The sequence below is a fragment of the Saccostrea echinata genome, unplaced genomic scaffold, assembly GCF_033153115.1.
Source record: "Saccostrea echinata isolate AGI-Se365-2 ecotype Australia unplaced genomic scaffold, CSIRO_AGI_Sech_v1 ptg000015l, whole genome shotgun sequence".
NCBI lineage: Eukaryota > Metazoa > Mollusca > Bivalvia > Ostreida > Ostreidae > Saccostrea > Saccostrea echinata.
In genome coordinates, this window is record NW_026889764.1 from 9,399,080 (window position 1) to 9,407,420 (window position 8,341).

At 30.8% G+C, this 8,341-nt stretch overlaps 1 long non-coding RNA gene across 1 annotated transcript; it reads left to right on the forward strand.

The window, feature by feature from the left end:
* The first annotated feature begins 3,770 nt into the window (after positions 1 to 3,770).
* On the forward strand, positions 3,771 to 4,703 carry LOC133187824 (uncharacterized). The gene is made up of 4 exons (XR_009721257.1): positions 3,771 to 3,847; positions 4,050 to 4,158; positions 4,414 to 4,483; positions 4,604 to 4,703. It is a non-coding gene; the product is annotated as an uncharacterized LOC133187824 (long non-coding RNA).
* Positions 4,704 to 8,341: the final 3,638 nt, after the last annotated feature.

Consider the following 8,341-nt stretch of genomic DNA (forward strand, 5'->3'; position numbering starts at 1 on the left):
TGGTTTCATACTGCCCCTCAATCGTTTAATGCGAGATTTTAACATATATCTGATACATTTAATCCATCAAATGTTATGTTGATATAATCTAACTAAGGAGTTTAGAATACACTTGCTCTAAAATGATACATTTATTTACCATAGAGCTTTACAAGTAGTAACGATATACTGGGTATGAAATTTGGACCAAAATACATTCGTTTCACAGATGTTCCGAGCCCCCAGGTTAATGAAGTTTTAATGCTTCAAATTCTGTTTATTAATATATCATAGTAGTATTCATAACATACACAGGTTGTTGTGAATGTTCTATTCTCTATAGTATCGCTAAGTACAAAGGGGGGGGGGGGGTACAAAATGTTTCATATGGTTTAATTCAGTAATCAATTAAGTTTTACATACATGTATTAAAGTCTCGTTTTCATCTTTTGCATGATTAAATAATCGTCTTTGTAAATATATGCATTATTAACCTAAAAATATCTTTCTTCCACAGAACATACCAGGAAAGTAATTACCTGATGTCAATAAAATTGATTACGCATTGCTCCTAGTTTAAAACATCATATTGCTGATATTGCCACATATACTTGTTATATTATTATTATATAAGTATCAACTACGGCTGTCAATAAAGGGAATATCCTTTATTCTGTTAATATCTTTATATAGAATATACAATTTGACACTTCCGGGGAAGAGATCGGTGAGTAAATAGCTTTACGTAGCTATTACATCGCATATTTTGACTATAAATGTAAACTTATTTCAATTTTGTTATCATTTCATCAATTCATTTACCTTTTAAGGTAAAATGATATTTGATTCTGAAATGTTAAAATAAAAAGCATACGTTTTTTTATGTAACGATTTGTTGTAAATTATTTCTTTTCAGTTATAGACTGCTATAATGAAAAGAGTTATTCTGCTTTTCATTTTATTTAACTGTGATAGAGAATTACAAGGTTTAATTGATGGTGTAAAAATATTCTCAAAGAAAGGTAAGAATTGACACGAATACACAGATAAAGTTCACTGATATTTAAAAACCCCCTCTTCTTGCATCACATTCTTCCATCTAAAGAATAAAGCATTTCCACTCAAAGGAAAATCAATAAACTATGACATTATACTCCCAAAATAATTAAGCCCCCTGACTTTTTTTTGTACATTTACACTTTTTTAATCGAATTATTTCAATATGTTTATTGAGAAAGAAATTCTCCATATCCCAGACTGTAGACTTAATCAAATCTTGCATCTCACTTTTGAAACATTAAGCTTCTCTTAGCCGTGGGAACCGGGGGGGGGGGGGGCACGGGGGCGTCTCCCCAATAATTTTGCCGATATATGGAATACTATACAAAACATTGCTAGTATATGCTTGTACCCCCTCAGTAATAATGTCTGATGATCCTTTTTTTGCTTGTCAAAGAATTTTGGTAGTTGATAGTGCCCCCAAAATGAAAATGTATGGTTGTGCCCCCTCCAACTGAAATTGCTTCCTAAGGGCCTGCTTCTATTTAGTACGATTCAAGAGAATTTAAAAGTATGGATCACGTTTGTGCTTACGTGTAAAAACACTGCCAAACTTCTTATAATCAATTTTTTCAATGAATTGGAAATGCATCTAGATGTATATAAATAAAAAGAATACTAAACTTGCTCTGTTTCAGATTATAAAATCAAAATTGCAAGTCAATTAAAACCCCTCAAGAGTATGAATATTAAAGAAAAACCGTAAGTGTATATAAAGTTTTATTTCGATTTGGCCATCAGCATCAAATTTTGACATTTTTTACGTATTACAATTGCTGCACTATTCCTTTATTTACCTTGTGTTACTATTTCTCCAGTTCTGAAGACAAGAAGGAACCATTTATTGATAAAACTAATCAAAAGATAGACAAAACAAAGATAATAAATACTCTAGCTGGATGCACTTCTTTTGATACTTGTATTTAATAAATATTTAAATATTTCTCAGCCATCGCTTTGTTGTCTCTCAATGACCGAAAGATTGATAAATAATATAACGCACTTTGAATAAAAAAAAATAACAGGACATATCTAATGAATACCGGTTACTATATACACGCTCACATGCCTCTATCAAAATTGTGAAAATCATGGCCCAAGGATCAATCTTAAGGATTATGGCGTTAGGGTGGGGCTGAATTGGTTATATTGTAAGTACATAATTATGAGGAAAAAGGATGCCTCTTCCAAAATTGTGATAATCATGGCCCTTTGTTCAGAGGTTCTGGTGTTGGGCGGGGCTCTATTGATTATGTAGTGAAAATGCATAAATTATTTGAAAATGAAATCTTTTTCTCTGCCCCTAGATATATAGAAAAGAAAGAAAGTGCATGGTTATGTTGAGAAAGAATACTTTTTTCTGAAATTACGCATTTTATTGGCCCAGGGTCAGGGGTGTACGTCTTGGGGTTTGTTTTGATAGTATAGTGAAAATGCATAATTTCTCTAAAAATCTCCTACTCTGCTTCTGGGTATTTAGCAGATAAACTGATTATCATAAGCAAGTATGACTCTTTCAAAATTGTGAAATTCATGCCCAGGGTCAGGGGTTTTGGTGTTAGGGCGGAGCTCCATTGGTTATGTAGTGAGAATGCATAAATTCTTTCAAAATCTTAGTTGTAAAGAGCAAGGGTTTTGTTTTACCAGATTTGTGAAATTCTTGACCACTGGGTCAAATTTTCTAGTGTTGTGCAGGTGCTGGGTTCCATTAATAATATGCAGGGAAATTTGTACTCTACTGAGAGAACTTATTCCTTTTTGCTATTTTCTTACGATAATTAGTTACACTAAATAATGTAACTGATAGGTCAAATTGAGAAAAGAAATAAACAAGAAGTTTAATATATAATACAAAGGTACTATCATAGTTTTAAATGGTCAGATAGACTTGTAAATAATAGATATATAAAAATGAGACAAAAATACTCTTCAAAGGCCAAGAGAAGCCAGTGTGTGATGGAATGAGTAGGGTTTGCTACAACCACTATTGAATAGTTTAGTCTGCGTGATGACAGTGACAGAAAGAAATGTATAAGTACTGGCAAGTAAATATATCTACTCAATAATTTATCACTGAGAACAAGACTACATTGTAACTAGTTTTTGATCCCTGATTATCCTTTTTCTCTTGCTTTGGGGCAACATATCTTCATCTCTCAGCTTATTTTGTTTTATTTCATACTTTGATATCAGTGGATCTTTTACACTGTTGTATTATACTCAGGTGACCGGTAAGGCCCTTAGACCTCTGGTTAACAATAGAAATTAATCACAACATTCTGGATACATTATTACGACAAAAATGTATTTGTTTCACAGGTGTTCCGAGTCCCTAGGTTGCTGAAGTTTTAATGTTTCAAACTATGTTTAATAATTTATCATTTTCGTATTCAAGGCATACACAGGTTGTTGTAACACAATTTTATACAATATTGCTTAATAGAAAATTCATTCCTTCGTTTAAATCTGATTCACCTTTACAAAATGTACGGCTACGCGAATATTTATTATGATTGATATTAGTTTATCTCTGAGTAGTCATCTGCTTTATTAACCTAATATTACCTTTCTTGCACGGAAAATAGCAAACAAAAATTATACATTAGGCCTAGTTAGTTTTAATTGATTATGCATTGTTTCTAGTTATACAATATGTACATTGCAGAGAGGATCTGTCATATTTGATTATAAATGAGTTGTTCTTATCCCCATTTTTACAAGAATTAGTGGTGAATGAAGGGAATGCCAAGAAATTCGTTAATACCTTAAAATAAAATAAACAACACGACACTTCCGGTAAGGTTTTCCGGTGAGTAAAATACATCAATAAGTTATTGCATAATTACTTTAATGCTAGGGATTATAAATGCAATTCAGTATTTCAATTTTCTAATTGTTTCATCAATTCATAACCCTTAACAGGTAAATTTATGAATCTTGCTTGTTTTCTTTATATACGATTTAATCATATTTCTTTCTTTCTAAAGCTTTTTTAAAACATTTCTTTTTAGATCTAGACTGGGACGATGAAGAACATAATAATTCTTATTTTCATTATCTTAAACTTTGTGACTGAATTACATTGTTTAACTGATGGTGTTGAGAAAGTCGTGAAAAAAGGTAAGAGGTATCATAAATATACAGATAAAGTTCAATGTGTATTTATAAATTCACTTGTTTTGAATCAAAATCGTCCAAGTGAAGCATTTCCCAGAATTTTATCGGTAAACTGATGTTATAAAACCTACAATCTAATCCCCTATGTTAATGTTGGAAAGTATACTTACACTATTGAGAATGTTCAGTGGATTTGAAATTCATGTAGATGTTTGTAGGTATAAACAAGAATACTAACTTTGATTTGTCATGTTTCAGGTCATACATTCAAATCGATCCCTAATCTACAATCAACAACCCCCACAAATAAGGACATTATAGAAAATCCGTAAGTTAATACTTATTATTTTGGCTGTCAGTTTGAGATTTATTTTAATGTTACACTCTCTGTATTATTGTTTTATTTTTTTCTAATTAACAATTTTAAATCCTTTATACTCTTTTCCAGTTCTGAAGATAACAACAGACCCTTAATTGGTAAAACTAAACTAACGATACACGTGAATAGGAAAACGAAAAAGATAAAACCTCTTTTGGGATGTGTATCTCTGGATACTTGTTTTTAATAAATATTTAGCTATTTCTCCTCCATTTGTTTTATCTCAAATAATAAAAAATATGCTATTTATTTATCTCAAATAATAAAAAATATTATATTTAGTGGCTGTTGGTTAAAGTATCAAAGTATTTATCTCTTTTGAATAACAAAACATAATTATAAAAATTAAAAAAAAACAGTTGCATGTAATCGTCTTTATATGGGTGACGTAGATATGATTGTTATATTCTCAAAATAGTAACAGTCTATTCTTTTTTAAGAATATGTTCATTTTTAACGGGACATTCCATGTCAACTTTTGTCCGCCCTTGTAAAGCAACTGATACTGAAACGAATTAAAATTGAAAACGTATGTTATATCATGTGTATGTTATCATATATATATATATATATATATATATATATATATATATATATATATATATATATATATATATATATATATATATATATATATATATATATATATATATATGGGCAAAAAAGTATACACAAAGGTATCTTTGTTTGTTTTCAAATATAGATGATTCATTAAATACTTACCGAAATTCAAGTTCTTGTTGCAAATTATTATAAGTTACCTCTTTTATCAGGCTTATATCAGTAGTTTTACATTTAGAATGTAAATTCCAATTCATTGCGTAATTACCTTTATAATTAATCGTTTTAATTCTCTTTGAGGCCGAGAAAGACACAAATTATATTCAGAATGAAGAAATGCAAATGAATTCATGAATGCAAAATATGTTTATGTGAAACAGACATATCTGCTTCGACTATATTACTTAAACATAAGTATATCAATATAGCGAGAGAAAATTAATATCATTGAATGTTTTATTTTAACCACAATGTAACAAACGTAACAAACGAAAATACATAGGACTTGATAATTGTCCTTAGTATAAAGCTGATAATATAGGTCATCGGTTAATTTAGTTAAATATTAATCTACAAAATTATTTCCATGACATTGTTATGAAGAAAATTACGACCAGTCTAAAATATCTCGAAATTCATTTCTGCGCAAAAAATACTATCAATATTTGATTGTTCTAGTTGTTATTCAGTAGGGCCTCAAATTTGCATAATTAACTCAAAATACTTTCAATAGTCAAGACAATGAAACATTCACCTATTCTTATCTTTAGGCATTGACTATCTCTTGCAAAATAAATAAGATATATATTGTTGTACCTTTATCAACACTTTCTAGCAGAAATTGAGTACAAATATTGAGCTTCGTTTCACATTCATTGATTGATGGAATGTCCCAATGAATGTTTATTCCTAAAAACATTTCACTTTACCTGTCAGTGGCCTTTTCCACAAAACATCTTACGACTAAGACAAAAATTTTCCCATTCCTCAACAAGTATCTAACCTGTAGTAGGACATCTTATATTTCTATTACATTAAGTCACTCAGTAAAATATCTAAGAAAAAAATAAATATATTTGTTAAACAAAAAAATTACAATTTTCATCTTAGTCATAAGATTTTTTGTGAAAAGGACCACGGGATTGCAATGAGTAATAAGCATATATTTATACTTAACAAACTTTAATTAATAAGGCAAGATGTATGTTTTTCAATTTTGTTTTTAGTGTTGGTTTATTCTGGTAAATAATTATATCTTTCCAAAAACGAAGAAACATACCATGTAAATCATATACGGTACCAATTTTGATGCACCGGATGCGCATTTCGACAAATTATGTCTCTTCAGTGATGCTCAAGCCGAAACGTTGGAAATCGAAAAATAATTAAATAAAAAAGGCTTTGGAGAACTGAAAAAAGGTGCCAAAGACTAGGTATCCTTAAAATTGAATAGTTTTGCATTATATTCTTTACCTCGCCTCAGGTCCATCTGATACCTTCAATGAACAGAATCGTATTGATTTTTATCTTTTTTTATCTGAGTATAGTCAGTCTTTTGCCCAATTCACGATTCGTATTTACCGGATTTATGAGATTGTTAACATTTCGTTATCTTCACCCTTGACAAACATAGAATGTTTCTAAAACGAGACAGGCTACTGACAAATTAGTCGAGGACATAAGAATATCAACAATCTTGTTTAAAGGCAACATGCATATTCTATGGTCGATTTAAATGAATTTGTCTAAAATGAAATATGTTGAGATAACGAACAGTATTCGAGCTCAAAAGTCCATTAAACATTACAAAACAGGAGCAGAGCAAACACGGACCTCTAAGAAATCAGAGGTGGGATCAGGTGCCATGGAGGAGTGAGCATTCCCTGCCCACCATCTTTAAGTCGAACGTTGATAAACGTCTCTCATACGCATCTTAGGCCATTATTTTACAGTGAATTGTCTACGGATTTTTTTTTCGTTTACTGGATCATGACAAGGCACACATAGGCGAGGTTCAACTTATATGTCATTGACGGGGGTGACCTGCCGGGAGAGGAGGGCAAATCATCCATGAAACCTTATCCCACCTCTGTTTTCAGAGATTTGTGTTTTGCTGTGCTCACAATTTGTATTGTCTGCTTGGACTTTTTATCATAATTACTGTTCAGTATATTTAAATTCCATCTGTTGTTTTATTTAATAATTCCTTTATATTTTTCAATACTTTTGAAAAAATTGTAAGATTGAACATGAATAAGCAGAAACATCGTTCTCTGAAGACTGAATATTTACTTTTTGTACCTAATTCGGCCAAATAAATATATATAATCTAGGTTGATACATTTGCTTAAAACAGAATACTTAAAAGTAAGTTTTTTTGCAAATTCTACGGTCGTAATAATGACTGTGTTTACAAATACAGTCTTTGGTTCGTATTTTGTCTGATATGTTTCATACCGATAGTTAAGTCATTGTTTTTATACTAAATTTGACTATGGATCACTCCGTCTACCTTATCTACACATAGGGCTGGCAGCACGGGATGTTTACTCCTGCTAAGCGCTTGGTCCCACCTTTGGTATTTCCAGATTTCTGTCTGTGCTCTGTTCAAGATTCTATTCTTTACTGGGCTTTTTAAAATTTATCACTGTTCCTTATCCTCACCTTTTTGTACATTATGACGGATGCCAGTAAGAAAATTAGAGATAAACCGTTCGTAAACATCTCTCAGACTGACAACTTTACGAAAGTTTATCAAGCATTTTTGTAATCTTTTAGTTAAATCTAATTTCCTGTTATAAAGACACTAGCCAATTAACCATCGGAGTGGTCTGATCAAAGATGAAAGAAGCTTGAGAACAGGAACAATGATAAATCTCAAATGCAAATAGAGGTCATATAAAAAACAAAAAAAAAAACAAAAAAAAACAAAAAAAAAAACTGAAACACCAGCGATGAGATCAGGTCCTAAGAAGAAATAAACATTTTACTGTCGACCGGGCCACAACATTTCACACTGTTTCAATCGGGAAAATGGAGTATATAGTACTCAAAATTATTAAGAAAGCAACGGTCTAAAAATTGTTGAAATATAACGGCCATAGAATCAACGAAATTCTGACATTAAACGAGGATCTACTTTTATATCATTAGCCTGCCTTGGTTTAAAAAGCATTTCCTTCTCTACTTTCTTATCTTATGTATCTACTAAATTATTTTGTTTTGAGTAAGGTGTTAAAGAATTAT